The sequence below is a fragment of the Pezoporus occidentalis genome, unplaced genomic scaffold, assembly GCF_034315485.1.
Source record: "Pezoporus occidentalis ecotype Australia unplaced genomic scaffold, CSIRO_AGI_Poc_V1 ctg11, whole genome shotgun sequence".
Taxonomy (NCBI): domain Eukaryota; kingdom Metazoa; phylum Chordata; class Aves; order Psittaciformes; family Psittacidae; genus Pezoporus; species Pezoporus occidentalis.
In genome coordinates, this window is record NW_026912886.1 from 6,775,643 (window position 1) to 6,792,947 (window position 17,305).

The 17,305-nt window shown below is 39.9% G+C and overlaps 1 long non-coding RNA gene across 1 annotated transcript in view; it reads right to left on the reverse strand.

Annotated features, from left to right (window-relative positions):
* Nucleotides 1-1,811: 1,811 nt before the first annotated feature.
* Nucleotides 1,812-17,305, reverse strand: part of LOC134167094 (uncharacterized) — a 30,335-nt gene continuing 14,841 nt past the window's right edge. The window contains exon 2 of the long non-coding RNA XR_009966070.1: nucleotides 1,812-2,777. This is a non-coding gene — a long non-coding RNA (uncharacterized LOC134167094). The remainder of the gene's footprint in view (nucleotides 2,778-17,305) is intronic.

Here is a 17,305-nt window from a genome sequence, read left to right on the forward strand (position 1 = left end):
CATAACCCACTAAGCTGGATTTTTTCTCTCTCCCTGGACTGTAAGCCTACCAGAAACAGTATGATCTGGAAACCTGTCCCTGAGCAACTGCCACCTCTTCCTGTTGTCTTTCAAAGGACAATAAACATGGTTACATTGCCCTAGATTTATCCTTATTATGATTCTTAGGTGCCATTTAATGCCATATGGAAAAACACTCACTGAGAAAAAGGATGGAAGAAGAAGACAAGAGATAAAATACCTAGTCTACAGATTTTAGTTTGACTTTAATATCTATGCAGAGTTTGCATTTTTGTTGGGGTTTTTTAACATAAGCAACTGAGTGTTCTGCAAATTCATGTGTGGAGCAAAGAGAGATGACAGTGCCCAGCACCTCTGAAAAGCTAACTTAATAAGCTAGTTCAAGTCCTACAGGTTTAATATTCCAGACATTAACAAAAAAAATGAAGTATATGTAAATCACTTCTTCTTAAGATAGTTCTGATTTTAAACTAAACTTTTTTTTATTCCCCCAAAGTGGTAATTAATAAGTGCATAACTAGTGGAAAACAGAGGCAAACATAAGACAGAAACTGAAGTCCAAAACTCTCCAACTATTATATTTATGTATTATTAAATACACACTATACTGCAGGCGTTCTCTCTCATTATTATTATTCACAAGCAGCCAGCCTAACAAATATTCACTGAATTCACACCTTAAAAAAAAAAAGAGGAAAAAAAAAAGGAAAAAGGGAGTGAGCAGAGAGGCAGACAGATGGAATATATCAGTGAGTCAGGAAAACAGCTATCGCGAATCAAGCTCTTTTTTTTACTGGGAAAAAAAAAAAGGAGTTTTTAATTTCCAAAACTGTTTACAGCATACTAGCAATTGTCAGCAAACTTGCTGCACAATAAGCTCTTATGAACGTTTTCTTCACCTCTGAAAGACTATGAGCCATCTATTGTGAAAAATAATAACGAAGAAGTACAATAAGAAGTGTATGAAGAAGGGCATGGAAGTTTTATATGCTTTCTTAATGGATGGGTTCTATGTAACTGAGTAGGAAATGCCTGAAGTTGCAAATATGCTCCAAGAAATATCATAAAATCTAAATAGCCATATTATGAAGATAATAGAACTCATACTTTTTTTTACTGAAGTCAACAGTAGTTTTACCACTGACATCAGTAGCAGCAGGACTAGGACCAATACACTAGGACTAGGGCCAATAGAGTACCATAAACACCCCTGAGAGAAGCATTTCCAACAACTGCATGTAGTGGCTTGTATGAGCAGCTCTAGGAGAAGATCTTATTCTTCCAAGTAACCTGCCCTAGAAAGTCAAATACACTATTTTACTGGGACAGGAAAAAAAAGCTCAAAGTCATTTAAATACCTATCTCCAAAGAACAAAAATCAAATCCTCTTTACATTCTTCACACTAGGGGAAAAAAAAAAAAAAATAAATATTTCAGATCCATTTGCTAATTTTTTTTTTGTCACCATGCTGAAACATCTCCCCATGTTGCTCTGAATTTACACATACAATGTGAGTTTAAATTAGCATATGATCAGTCACCAAAGATGTCAAGTACATTATCAAGATTAGTCAAGTATGAAATACTACAGAGGGAAAAATATTTCAAAGAAGATGTAAACTGACCTAGTTTCCCAGCCTGTTGTTCCAAATTATCAGGATTTCACTAAAGACTCTATTTGTTTCATCTTGCCAGAATGACTTGCAGCTTATAAAGTGCATTGATCTACTGGTGAGAATTAATTGTAGAACCCAGTGACTTCTGTCAAAGTAATATACTTAGTTAAAACCTTTTTGTTGTATATCTTTGTCGGTGTCTCCAAAATTAAAATTCAAAACTTAGCAACAGCAGAACTCCTGAGGAATCTCAAAGCATCGACTGGAACTTAACAATTCTTTCTCATTTTGTATTCCACACTAAACCCTAGGTCAGTTAACAAAATACATTCTGTGAAGAAAAGCGTAAGTATTGGCATAATTTGCAGTGCAAATGAAAGAAAATCATTACTGCTTAATTAGCAGTACATATGTCAAGAATTCAGTAAGAGAAATGCTTAGAAATAAAATAATAATAATTTTAAAACCTAGAAGCTTTTTATCTTCTGCTCTGAACAGAAACCACAAGCCCTGTATATTGCCTAATTTCTTCTATAAATAATTCACTCCAAATTGTGGACATTTTCTATAGCAGACATTTAAACCTCAAGAAGGCTTAGTGCTCTAAGTAAGAGGAGTTTCATTAATCATTCTCTGTTCCTCAAAGCTAATTTTTAACTATGGCTTCTTGCTGAAGAAAACATTTTGTTATTTTAAAGTTCTGTATGACAACCACTGGTAACATCTCTGGCATGTCTGAGATCCTTTTAGGTATTTTTCTTTTTTAAAAAACTACTTTTTAACAGAACATTTCCGAAAATTCTTTAAAATATTCTGGGATACAATTCTAGTAGCCAGTGTGCTCTAATGGAGGCTGGACCCAGCCCAGAGGATTCAATTCTCAAGTCATCGCTACACTGGGATTCCCAGTTACATCAGTAGGAGATTAGGAATGAGTACCTGGTTCAGTTCAGAATAGTCAAAGAAAGCACGTAGGGAGCTGAACAGAAAAGGCAGTTTATTGTGCAGAAGTAGAATTAGTCACCCAAGCTCCACCCATCTGCTCTGGTGCAAAGTGGCTCATTTTCAGCATCGTTGCTCTACCTGCCCGCATTCCAGTGCCTTGCTTGGAGCTCTTGATCAAGGTACCATTTCACATAGCTGTCAACAAACCACACATTCATCAGTAGGACAACTTCCAAAGTTAAGACTATTCCAAGCAGTGGCTTTTCCAAACCAAAAACAATAACAAAAACACGGCTGTAAAATTACGACACAAAGGGTCAGTAGAGAATGTGCACTGTAAACTCTGAGCTAGAGAAATATGGTCTGTCAGTAATCTCATAGCAAAGAGTGTGCATTCAGGGTAAAACACACAAATTTTGCTCAACTTACAGGACCTGTCCCAAAACTGACATACTTTAAAATATTAATAAAAAAATAAATCAAAGAAAACATAGCTTTCAAGTACAGAAAAATAGTTATGCATGATTCCTCTGACAACTTTTGAGAGATAGTATTTTCATCAATTATTTTGTTCCAGGTATTAGAGAAGTTGTTTATATGTAGAGATACACAACTTTAAAATGAAAATTTCCCAGGCACCCTAACAATATGAAGTTCTAGAGTAAGCTGATCTAATAAAAAGCCACAACTACAGGTATCACCATTACTAAATTACGATGGCAGTGTATCAGCAAACAGGAGTTATTAAAGCTAATTTATTCCCATCAGCATACAAGTTAGTTAAGGTTTGCTTTCCTATCGTGTGTCCTGGGGACTCCACTGATACTGAGCACCATGGGGACTGGAACACTGTATAATCAATTCCCCCCATGTCAGTAAATGTTTGGGAGTTTTCTTCTATGTTTAGGTTTCCCACTCACCATGTCAAAAGCTTATATACAGAGAGTGTGAAGAAAACAGACACAATAGAAAGCACAAAATAACCATCAGTTCTGAAACAAAACAAAGCCTATTTCAAACCACCCACCCAACTTCACCACAGCAGATGTGACATGCCACAAAGCAGGGGAAAAGCGCAGACTCAGGGACAGCTTACTGCAAACTGGCCTGAAGAGGCAATATTCCCTGGGAGAAACCACAGGGTGGCTGTGGATCATTAAAGCCCTGTCTAGAGATATTGAACTCTTCAGAGGACAGACATCTTAGGAATAATTAACTGCATTAACATTCACTACACTGCCAAGCATTGTTCATCCCCTAGTAAAATGAACTTTGGTTTTTGCCTTGATTAGCCGCCACAATCAAGGAAAACATGTCTGAAATTTGCAGACAATTTTCATGCTTGAAGAGAGAGCACTGTCTTATTCTGCAGCACAAGTGCTGTATTATCCTTCACTTCTACAGAAGAAGATGTCAGTATGAGACACACTATATGTGACAATTTAAATGCATGCCCTGGGGCTTAAATCAGCACAGTGCCAAAGTCTAGAGATGCTCGCAATCGCAGACGGGCTGACCTCAACTGCAAGACTCAGAAAATAGGCTACACTTCCTAAATTCTGAGCTGGACAAGGCCTCTTTATAAGAGGTCCTGGGAAGAAGCTCATTTCGTCTTTTAAATTTCATAGTCTGTCAATAACTTCTTGAAAGATTGAAAGCAAACACAAAATTCCCTTGCCTAAATCCACTGGTTTTCTTCTAACAAAACCCATATTGCTTAACAATTTTTTAGTACTGGTTCTGTTCAAACAAGGTATATAATGCATGCTAATGCACACATGACATGCTCAGATACCATGGAGCAGAGCAAGCATAAGAAAGGAAGTCAACTGCTAGCCACCATTCAGACTTCTCCAAGGTGCTTTGGGGAGTGGGCATGGGTTGACATGTGTAGGCGAGGCCATCTGAGTGATTCAGGGGTGACCTTTACTGGCATTAACAGCACACTCCTTGTGATTTCAGCAGAAGCTGGAGTTGCAATCACAGCATTTGAGTGCAAACGGATGGAGCCCCCTGAGCAGCAGCCCACTGCAGTGACTGGTGCTGACCACTGCTGCAGTGCAGACCCACTTTTCATGATGGGTGTTTGCTTCGCCTGCAGGCAGCTTCTCTACAAACGTAGCTGTTACAGTTAGGTATGCAATCTAGAGCAGCAGTGTAACAGCATCTCCCAACACAGAAACAGTGCTATATTGATAGAAAAATGGCCTTAAACTGTCATCACATCTCATTCTCCTCAAATGAGCTCTTCAAGTGTGGGATCACCATGTAGACACACAGTGTTACTAAGGTGGTAGAAGCCTGTTAGCACACTTACAGCCATGTAGTTACTGCAATATGCTCCAGCTATTCTCACTCAAGAATCAGGTGGTGTCTTTCCAAAGCAAAACCTTTCTAACTCAACCATCTATCCATGTCACACTTTCAGATGTCTGTAATCAAATACTGCTCATTTTGCTTTGCAGTGCAAATAGAGCTTGGATAAATGCTTCCCTGCATTTTCCTTCACGTCTGTACTTGCCTGTACCCCGAAGAGGGGACCTGTACCCATCCACGTTATTTCTGTCAGAGGCATAGCATCACTTCCAACTTACCAGTGAATGTGCCAATATCTGAATCCCATGACCATTTCCCACTGTGGGCTTTCCTTTTGCTGCCATTTCATGGGTATTTGCAAATGCTTGTTAAGGAATATGAGCTGGGGTCATCAGAAGAAAACTTCTCATCCTTAATCTGCTATTGTCAGCTCCTGATGTATGCAATATGCAACCCAAGGAGCCACACTGGAGAAGGGCTCTTTGACTTGAAAACAACAGCTCTGGATACAAAATGTACACCTGTGTCAACACAGAGATGGAAAAGATTTTGATTTATCCTTCAGCCAGGTTCTAGAGGCATTTGGAAATCAGAACTCAGCAACTGGAGCTTTCAGACTGTGTTGTGCTTTCACAAGCCCCCCGCACTGTTTCTCACACATGTACCCATCTCACCAGGCACTGCAGAGACTGGCACGCAATTCTGCATTCTGTAGGTTCCTCCCATGCAGACTCCTGCCATGGACCACACTTGTCCTTGGCTGCACAGCTATGTGAAATGCCCATCACTGGGGGCTGAGTCCTACGCAGCACAGTGATGCTATGAAGCCAAAGTGCTCAGCACTTTCCAGAAGAAAGCCATTACTATTCCATTATTTTAAGGCACTGTTGCTGACAGGCTTGGCCACTTCCACGGGCGTGCATGTCAGCTACTCCAAGACAAACGGGCTGCCTGCGCTGCATTCCTGCTGTTCTTGCCAGCCTCTGTCTATCATCTGTTTTCCATTTCATTCCTTTACCTCCCATTCTTTAAAAGTATCTGTAGGGTTGAAAAGTATCCACTGGCTTCCTGGTCTCTGCCGCTGGAAGCAGAGTCGTTTTTGTTACTTGTTCCAGGGAGCAGGCCAGAAGCAGGCAGCCGGGGAGAGCATCAAGCCAAGAGGTGGGGTTTTAAGGGGATTGTGGGTTGTTGTTTTCCCTTCTTGTAATCTCTGCCCCCTGCCTTGAGATTTTCCAAGCATACCCAGAGCTGCAGGGCCTGTCCATGAAATGCACTCACTGCTAGGTCACAGTGGTCACGGTCACAGGCTGCTGTGAATCACTGAGCTGAGAATGACTCCCTCCTTCCTGCACACAGTGTTGCCCTGAATCCAGTTAAGAAATTTAATTGATTTTAATTAAAATAATGCAAACTCCTGCATGACGCTCTCAATTTAGTCTAAGAATAGCTTATTTAGATTTACTTTACACTTGTGCTTAATTGATTAAACCAAAATAAGTCATGTTCATGCTAGAATCAGTGCATAGGTTTAACTAGCCCAGAGCTTGTTTGTCCTTCCAAATGTGTGCAATAACAAAGAGCATAGGAAGGCATGCAGTGAGTATTAGCTTGGACTGTGAAACACAACATTAATCTGTCACCCACTGACCCTGTGCTGTATTGCCAATACGTCAAACATCTTCACTCTGCTTAGCCCAAGCACATTCCATGCACTGTGTTCTTTGTCAATAACCATTCAAATACTTCTCTGCCAGTAAAAGTCACAACATTTTCCTGCCCCCTCCAGCATCAGCAGAGTTTCTTACTCTTCATGAAAATTCAAATGAAAAATATCGACAAGTTTTCATTGCTTTTAAGGCACACAAAAAGCAACTCCATCTGCTTTTCCTCTTCTTCGCAAAGGGAATGCAATGCCTGTGGATTTTTAATTCCACCTTCATCTTCAAGTCAGACTTGAAAAACTGAGAACCTGGTTTTATGTGGGCTTTAGGAGAACAATTTGAGAGCTTCTCAAGAACAGCTTAACTGAATTTCAGCAATCCTACATGTGAACTGTTTTGTGAAGAGGTTTGGAATCCTTCAGTAGAGAAGATGCTATGCAAATGGACAACATTTATCATTTGCACAATGTGCACACAAACAGAAAACTGTCAGAAAAGATCCCTTATCTGTAAGCCAGGACACTATCCACTTCTGAAGTGGGTACTTCACAGCCAGCCCTCAGCACACTCTATTGCCCCCCACCAGAGCAAAAATGCCAGCCTGAGTGGGAGGGATGAGGTTAGTTTTCGGCAGTTTTTGGCTAGAAAGCACTTGTTTTAATATTAGTGAGCAAAAGAGTTAATAGAGAAAGGGATTGGCATCATTGGATACCTTTGCAGTGTGGGGAAAACCAGCAGCAATGTCCTGGCAGGATTAAGCATGGATTCCTGCATGCAAGATGCCTCAGCAAGCTACAGGTGGCAGAGGCATGTACCTCAAGGCAGCTGAGATGTATCTCTGAGCACCTATGAATATCAAAAATTGTCAAAAGCAAATGAAGGAAGGTCAGCATGAGATCATCAGAGTAAACTATTTGGGAAGAGGGCTTTTAATGAGTCTTCTGAAAGTTTTGTTGTTTTGGGGAAAGGAGAGGGAACATGCCCAACTCTTTTTGGAAGCGCAGTGAAACTCCTTATTCTCAACAGCCTCTTTCAAATGTAGTCCTGTGTTATTTCTGGAACATCCTTCCAGAGGTACTTGGTTTTATTTACGTTCTAGGCCCAGTCTCATGACAGATGTCTGTGAAGTTGTGCTGATTTCAGTGGGACACGGCAAGTGGGTGATACAGGTGTGCTATCTGACTGCTCTGGGACAAACATTCTAGACAAGTATTTGCTCTACCGACACTATATATAGTAATTTCTAAATCAATCATGCAAATTATTCTGTTCCTCAAAGAATTTGCAATTGTACAGACATTCATTTCCTTAGACCTTTAACACTCTCATTGTAAAGGGACTGTTTTTTGAACTCTCTGAATAGTTACTGCTCTCAGTTGTAGAGTATGTTCATGGTATTACTAACTTCAAAGAGGTCAGAATAAAGTAATGAGGGAAAAGCCACAAGTTATATTTCTCTTCACCCCTTGAGTTTTTATTTGAGCTCCCTTAACTCCAGCATTTTCTCTCAAGAAACTTCTTTTTGCCTTTTTGTACTTTTTTCTCCAGATAGAAAACCTCTCACAGCAGCTCAAGCAGCTCTGCCTTGCAGGCTGTCCTGGAGTTTCCAGCCCTGGAATAACTTCTGACTAGCCATGATTTATCTGGCTGGTCAGAGGTTACTGTACACAGAAATGCAATTTCTTCCTCACACTCGGTCTATCCTTCTTTGGCAACTCCAGGTGTCATCAACAATCTGCTGCATGCCATTTTATGTCCTTTCCTCCAGTATTTTATTCAACTGATATCCCTTTTGCTGAGCAACACTGCCTAGAAAGGGCTAGAGCCCTTGTATATGTATATATATATAAAAATATATGGAGATTACATTAGTGCAACTGCTGATGTACTGAAGAGTTGAAAATTCATTCGCAATAGTTCTGTCCTTGCAATGCAGTCAGTGTGTGGCTTGACATTTGAAGAAAATGTCTTTTTATTCCTGACTGCATTCAGGTCTGCGATGATGTTCCTCTCTGGAAATTAGTGTTCAAAACCACCTGGTTTCTCCACGGTATCCCAGTTTTGGGTTACATTAAATACTATTAAGGTTTTGCATTAAGCATTCTTAGTTCTGTGCTTTGATGACCCACTTGAGCCTAGGAACTGACAACCTCAAAGTCTCCTTAATTCTCACAAAATAAATTAATTTTCCCATGCTCCTGATACTGTCTTAAACAGAAGGCAGAAAAACTGTATTAAATAAACCTTTACTTTCTGTTGCTATGCTGCTTCATCTCTTCTGTTTGTTTGATCAAGACCTCACAATCATCTACAGCAAAGGACTCAAATCAGATAATTACCTACTTCTGCTGCTTGCTACTTTCCCCCCCTCACCCCCCTGCCCTGGTTGGGGCAAAGACTGCAGCACAGATAAGCCAAGTCTAGTCCAGAGTCAGAGAAAAATATATGAAATTTATTTTTTTTTTAATTCCTTTTTTATAATATTTGCAGTGACAAGGACAAATTATTGTCCTTTCCTTCATGCTATTTGGTAGCAGCAGTGCTGCTCTTCCTGCTATAAACTTTTGAAAATATTTCTATCACCAGCCAATAGTTTTAAGGATTAACAGGAATGGAAAAAACTGAAAGGACCTAAGAGACAAAGTAGCTTTCATTAAATACTTTTAATTGGGAAAGTTTTGAGGATTTGCAGATTATATAGAAGAATGTTTCACCCACAAACTGCTACTGTACTAGCTACGGTCTAGACCTGTGCTCCTGGAGAGAATGGGAGCTGTTAGTTATCTTCAGTGTGAGCACGATCAGGCTTGGTATAGCCAAGAATGCAGCACTGATCTATGATCAAAAGGGCAGTTCAGAGTAAGGAAAGGCATTTCCTCCAAAGGAAGAAGATATAGCTTCCATTTTTCTTACTAGGTGCTCTAAGATAGTCCAAAGCCTGATTTATGGCGCTTAAGATTTACAGCATTCAAAAATCCTATGTACCCAGGTATTTTTTTTTTCTTTTTTTTAATCCTTTTTCATCTATTTGAATAAACCCAGTGTTTGATTATCATCTGCAGCAAATCTACATGCCAGCATTCATCACATTAGGCCACTAGGTACACTGTTAGCTCATTTTTAAAATGCTTCCAGCTTGAGTTGCCTAGTGCTTTCACCAAAGCAGATGGACGATTACAGCTCTATAAGGCTAATTTTTAAGCATCAAGGACTGAAAATATTCACCTAACAAATACCAAGAATAATATCTCCTGTCAGCTAGAGCTAGCTGAATAAGAATGAAGGTGGCACAAAGAAGTCAGCATGCCAGTGATCACATTAAAGAAGATGATCCTGTTACAAGAGCACACGATGGGAGAAACAGAAACAGGCTCTGAGCACTGCTAAACCACTGAAGAAACTACAGCACTGAATATTATTATTTTTTTAATATTTAAATTTAAAGCCTGTGTTAATCTGACTTGTAGTTTAGAAAATAGCTTTCATGACCCAGAGTTTTCTCTGCGTCTCCCCAGGAAAACAACAAATGTCAACCCAATATGTATTGGGCACAGTTTTGCAATGGGTCGAAAGATCAAGCAAGAACATGAACGAAGGAGATGTTATAAAACTGATTAACTTCATAAGGCCCAACATTAACATTAACTGCTTTAACTAAAGTAATATCAATAAATGCATTCAGCAATACCTTCAACAACAAATCTACTCAGAAATGCATATGAACAGCTCTCTATGTTAAAAACTCCAAAGAATGCAATTGATAGCCAGTGCTCCCATTGCATGGTCACACTTCTATTGTGGTTGTTGTGGAGTCAAGGGGGATAACAATGTCTTTTAGTAGGTGTGCTGCAGACCCATACTAAGCTGTCTGGTATCTACCTAACTCTCATAGAAAGACTTATCTAGCTTTTGACCCTCTTCTTTCTCTCTGTTGTTTTTGGTTGTTAGCTTGAACACATGCAGCTCAGACTGCCTGAGGAACAGAGGGTAGTTACATACACCACACTATTCGAACCTTTTGCTATGTTCACAGATAATAACTTCAGATTAACATTAAGCACACGATACATTGGCTCACATTACATTACTTCAACTGTAGCATGTCACGTTATGTCAGCCAAGGTCAACATTCAGTGTGACATGATATGATCTAACACGATGCAGGGTTATTGCCTCCTGTGTTAGGAATCTCAGGCTAAGAAACAGAAATAGAACGAGCAGATGCACATAGCAGATCACTTTATAATACTCCTGGGGAAAAGAATCATTATTAAATTCATTGCACATTTTGCCACTATCTCTCTTACTGCATTCAGCTGGGCCTCCAAGCTACCATGACATGTATTTTTCTTTTAAAATAAGACCCAAAGCTTGGCAAATCAGTCAGATTGGCACTTGGACCTCATCACAGAAGGAATTTCAAATAATTCAGCATACTCACAAGCTCTGATCACTCTACTAATACTTTCTGCTCTCTTAGACTTCAGAGATCTCTGTTCCACGAATAATGTGACAGTACTGAAAGTCCCAGAGGATCTTGATTCCACTGAGCAATGTGGGGTTTTGGCCTGCAGACTGACAAGCCATAAGAAAAAAATGTTTAGCTGCTGTACCAGGCTCAGTATGTATCAGAGAAGGATAAAACTTTAAAAGAACCAGTAAGTCTTCTGGAGTTTTAACTTGTTTTCACACACTGTACAGCTTCCAAGTTACAAGCTCTGTTCCCTCCTCAGTTAACACCCAAAGAACTACATCTGTGCTTTAAGGGCAGAGCGAGACCAAAGTTAAACTCAGCCATTTGAGTCAAAGGGGTTGGTTATATTCATGCAGTTCTGCTGTATGGCTATAACCTCCCTGATTTTATTCTTTGTACCTACTGTAAGCATAGCCAACATATGCAGTGTAAGGATGATAGTATTCAGCTTCACTCATGCAAAAGCTAGCCACATCCCCAAAGAATAAAGACAGGAAATTCTCATATAAGGTTAAAACTTTAGTTTGAAATTAGAACTAATAAACTCTCTTAAACTACAACAGAATTATCAGTGGCCACTGAGATCATTTAATATCTGGCAAAACAAAAAAGCAGAGCTTGCAGAGCCCATCCTGTCTCTGCTATAGCACAAGGATGTATCATTTTTAGAGCAAAGGCTAAGCCAATCGCAGGTGACTTCACATTTTTCTATTTTCTGTTCACTTTTGTAAACATGAAGGTAATGTTCTTCTCTTTAGTATTCTGTGACAACAGAAAACACAAGCACCATTTTATTAACCTTTAAATGCAATTTGGTTGTTCTCTTTCCATTTCAGCTCTGGAGCTTTGATGTCTGAATGACATTGGATATACCTTAAGGGCTCAAAAAAAAAGTTCAATAGGCTTCATAGCCTCAGCATAAAATACAGAAGAGAGAGAGAAAATAAATAAATAAGTACATACACACATATTTCCCTCTTTTATGACTTTGAAAAGCCGCAGCTGTCATTTGGTTCCTCGCTCTTTCCTCAGGGTAAAGATCATCTGATGAGATAGGAATAAGCATGGTAGAGTTCTTAGATTGGATGCAGAAAAGCTGGTATTTTACCTAGTCAGCTAGCATAATAATAAAAAAAAACAAACCAACGACCCTCCCCCCAAAACCCAAAACAAACAACACAACAAAAAAAAAAAATCTCAGAAGCCCTTAGCTATATCCTCAGATGTACCCAGAAAACTGTTCCCCGAACTCAGGAAACACTGATGCCAGCACTTATCTGCACCAGCCACCTCCCATTTCTGCATACTCTTCAGAATCCAGTAAAAAAAAGGAATCTTGAACCCTGGTTTTCCAGAATTGACCCCAAATTTGACAAAAATTGACCCAAAAAAAGCAAAGCAAACATTAATTTAGGCCAGAAAAATAAATCCTTAGAGTAAAACACAAGGCATTGTTCATAATGTTGAGACACCTTCAGCACACAGTACCAAACCTTAATCCTAAATCTAACCCTAGAATTACATCAAAACAACCTACCTAGACAGAAAACAGAATGTAGGTTTAAGACCCCTGTTGACAGCAGCCTTTTCTAACACAAGCAATAAGATGGATTATTGACCCTTTCAATACCTAAGTCTCTAACAGAAATGCTGTTATGAAATGAAATATCCAAATTTTCAGTTCAGAAGTGGGACTGATCATACACCAAACGTCAAGATGAGACATTGGTCTCTGCTAACATCAGTTTTCCTGAATTCCTGAATTTAGCTTTGGGGGCTAAAATGAGCTCTGCCACCTTAACCCTCAGCATAGCTCCTCATGTAGGTAACAGACCTATTGCTTTTGCAAAAGACAGGATCAGGCATACCAACAGCTGCTGTTTTAACATATCCCCTCCTTTCACAAGCTCTCTCTCTCTAGGACTCCTTACACAGCGGGCTCTTTAAGCAGTCAGTCTAGCAAAGATTAAAATGTCTATTTTTTTTTTTTGCTCAACTTACAGATCTTACGAAAACCTGCCCAAGCTTTAGAACAAACATAATATGACTTGTTATTGTTCTGGATTAAGGCTTCAGTAGCAGGACTGTGGCGATACCTCTTAGATCTTACCATGTCTGGGAGCTTTGTTTTGTTGTCTGTGTTCCTGATATTCAAAACAGAGCTTATGTTTACCACATACTATTGCATCCACCTCCACAGAAAACAAATAAATAAAAACCTGGATCATGCCCTGACATTGGTAACTCGGTTCATTTTCACATACAGCACAAGCTTCTGAAATGGGAATAGCAGAGTGATGTAAACCAGGCTGGCAGGTGTCACTACAGAGGTGGCAAACCTCCACCTTTAACAAAAGGTTGCATCACTTAAGATATGAAACAGTTCAAACAAGTCTGAACTTTGGAGCAGAAATGAGGGGTTGAGCTTGTCCCAGATTACCGGATCGCACTGGTCCTCCTTTTCTCTGTTTGTATTGTGTTAGGAAAGAAAAGAAATCATTTCAATCCTGCCCTTATCAAAACAAACGGAGCCAAGTTACATATTGCTTGTACTACTGTGTCATTTGTCAGCGAGCAAAGGCAGAAAGCAAAGCAGCAGGGTGATGTAGTGACTATAACTAATGTTGCTAAATATCACAACTTTTTTAACAAGTCTGTCTTCTCTTTTCAGTAAACAAGAGACAGTCACTGAGCTTGGTGACAATGAAGAAAAATCTGCTTCTTTGTGGAGGTGGGTGTATTTCACTGCCAGAATTATGGAAGATCCAGTATCAGTGAAGTATTCTGATTCAAGCTAAAGGCAATTCTCTCCCGGGAGCTGGTAAATTCCCAAGTACTATATACACAGGCAAAAGCTAATGTAACGGACAGTTCCATTTCTTTCAAGGGCTTCTAGAGAGGAAATGGACATTTATATTTCAATCCCACAACAGTGTTCACTGCAAGCCTTTGTTCTCTTGAAAAAACCTGACACACACTTATTTTTTCCCTCACCAGATCTAAGCAGGCTGTAATTTTAAAGAACACACTGAGCCTCTAGAAACATTTTGTAAAAATCTGGACTACAAAATACTGTTTAGGAAAACCACAAAGCTACAGGAATTCAGGTTAAAACTTAAATGGAAAAAGAGCTAGTAAAGAAAAGCTGTAACAAAGAGGCAAAAGGGACAAAAGCACTGGCCATCCAAAAGGGAAAAATCCCAGCGGTCGTATTACCTGTGTTGTTAATCAGGTGGGGCAGTGTCAGCGCAGAAGTGAACAGGAGTATCACTGTTAAGTGCCTGCCTGAACAACTTAGCATACTAAAAATATTCAAAATCCATTTCACTTTGAATTAAGAGTATTTTTTAACCTACAGAAGGCTTCAAGAAGGAATGAATAATCATGGTACACTTTGCCTGTGAATAGAATTTTTTGGCACATACACCACATACCCTAAATCTCTGTATTTTCTCATCTGTCAATCTTTATTACAGAAATTCCCATTCAAGCTGAATAGCTGTCTTCCAAGACCTCATCTGCTCATGGCATTGATTCTCCAATTGAAGCCAGGCCTTTTCTAGAGATGTCATCTGCACACCAAACTGCAATGTCTATGCAAAGGATTATAAATTCAACTAGGAGACTGGAAGATGCTATAGATGTATTTAAGGAACAGAAAATTCATTTGCATGTGAATGTCCCAGGTGAATGGACAGTAAGTATAGACAGACACAGATCCTATGAGCAAGTATGTACAGGAGGATTTCAAAATAGGTTTGTTTTTCAAAACTAACATGGAAAATAAGCAATCTTTAAATAAAGTGCTTGATAAGACATACCAAGCTCCAGGCAAGATTTAAATTCGGGTTTTTAGGTTACAGGGAGAGACAATACAAGAAAAATAAGAAATCATGTGTGTGATTCAGATGGAGCTACTCTTGATGTCATTTTGGATAAGGTTTTTGGCAAATACATGAAGATATTTTAGTCCTGTGGGAATTGGGTCTTGTGCTGTCTTCCCAGTCACTAATTGTGCTAAGAAATTTTTATATTGGTTTGACTGATATTTGATATAATGATCTTCAAAGCAGTAAAAGCATTCTTAATCAAGGCTGCTTGAGAGAATGGAGCATTGTTAGAGGAAATGCTGCAAGGCAGTGACAACCTCTGGGTTATTTCACCTAATGAGGACCATCCTGTAGCATTAACTAGCCTGTAAAGGGTTGCAGCATCCTGATATGTCAAGAGAACCATTGTGCTGGCCTTCAAGAGGAAAACTGAAGCAGTGCCATGAACAAGCCTTAGATTGGTCAAGGAGGGGAGAGATGGGTGATGCCAAGAATTGGATTAGCATTTACTAGAATCCTTTCACATCACCAGGATAGATGTATAAGCAGAAAAACAGAAATTGGGTAAACTCTTCCAAAACCCGTCCTGCCCTAGTAGCAATCTGCACAGTAAACTTGACATTCCCGCTTCATCATACATTTTCCAATTCCAGTATCATTAAATAGTAATTGTTCTGCTCTACTTCCTGTTTTGAAAAATGCTGCTTTTTGCTCTGCTTTCCCAGCAGCCTCTTAAGTCATTTAAGTTTTAATACTCCCACAATGAGTGGCTGTGAGAGGGAACCTTGCTGAACTGTATAAATTCATTTCAGGACTTTGAAGATGCCATCATTTATATTAGTTCATAATTATTGTAGCAGTCGCTTGCAACTGCCTCATAACGCCTCCGTGAAAAGGGAAAATATTAAAAGGAAAAAATTCAGATGGATTCAAAGCTCCTATTGTAGTTGCTGGATACAGCCAGCTACCATATTTAAGTAGCTCAAGAAAAAGCAGAGATCTCTTTTAAGAGGGTGACCATGAATGACTTGTTCTCATGGACATCTGTGACAGAACTGAGAACAGACCATGCCTCCACACCAGGGAAAGGACCACTTTTTAACCTCAACTTATAACTCATGTAAGGTAGGGAACAGCAGTACCAGTTTGTAATATCCCAGCATTTTACCTCTGCAGGATACATGTTCCTAAACCAAGTTCAAAAACGTCAAGTGAGGGCATGCAAATTCAGGGAAGGGCAATGCCTTTAGTTCGTAAAGCATAAAGTATATGCTGTATTCAGAGGTGGGAAAGGGAGAAGTAAGAGGTGGTAAGAAAATGACACAATAAAAGTAAGACTGAGCAAGCAAGAGATAATTCTGGTAAGGCAGGGAGGCAAGAGAAAGAGAAGGTGTCCAGAGAAGTAAACAATCTTTCACAGCACCTTAGTACCCAAATACTCTCCCTATGCTCTGTGTTTTGTACGTTCTGGGGCTATAAAGCAGGCAGTCTGATCGATGGCACACTTTCCTATTGAACTCCACTCTGTACATGAAAGTGTGCACTTCTTTGCTGCACTTGACAAAAAAAGGTTCTGTTTCCAATGCAGAGAAAAAAAAAAAGAAGGAATCAATCACATCAACAGGAGATAAAATGCACCATGGCTGCATTACACCCTCAGTACCCTTCTGGTTGCTCAGCCACAGTTTTGAGAACATAACCAGAGCAGAAACCAGCATACCAAAAGATTCTTCAGTCATTGCATTCAGGAAGTTTATAACCACCTTGCACTGATGCACCCTTTATAACTATGCTGCTTTGTAGCTGTTTTCTCCAAGCAATACTGGGCAATGGGCACATGTCAGCATGCCTCACCTCCACTGGAGTGACCCCTGGCCCACCCACAGCAAGCTCTATGCCTGGTGACCTTGCCAGCAGTTTGAGCCCCAAGTCACAAGTTCAAAGATGTCAGGCGGAAGCTGCTGCCAAGAGGGCTGTTTCACCCACTTCAGCAGTGGCATCTGATTGCTGGGCTAAGCACACGTTTGACAGACAGCTGCCTGCTGTTCTGTGCTCTCTGACTGGAGGTTTTCTGTCATCCCAACCTGCAGGATTTAATAAAAAGGCAGAAAGCCCCAAAGCCCTCTTTGATGTGCTCCCTGCAGAGCCCCCCAGCTTGTCGGCGATGGGTCTGTAACATAAAGGGGGTTCACAAGCTGCAGAGGAAGGTAAAAACTCTGCTATCATAGGTGCCCTGCAGTCAGCAGCAGGGTTCAAAACTGCAAAAGAGGACCCAGTAGTAGGACTTAAGGCTGCAAAACCTGGAATAAGATGTGGGTATTTATTTGAAAGAACCTATAGACCAAAGTGCAAGTTCAGATCACCCCAGGTATTACCTCAAATCTCAAACAAATTAACAGCAGTGCATGTGCAGAAACTCTCTGAACACTGCCAAAGCATGCG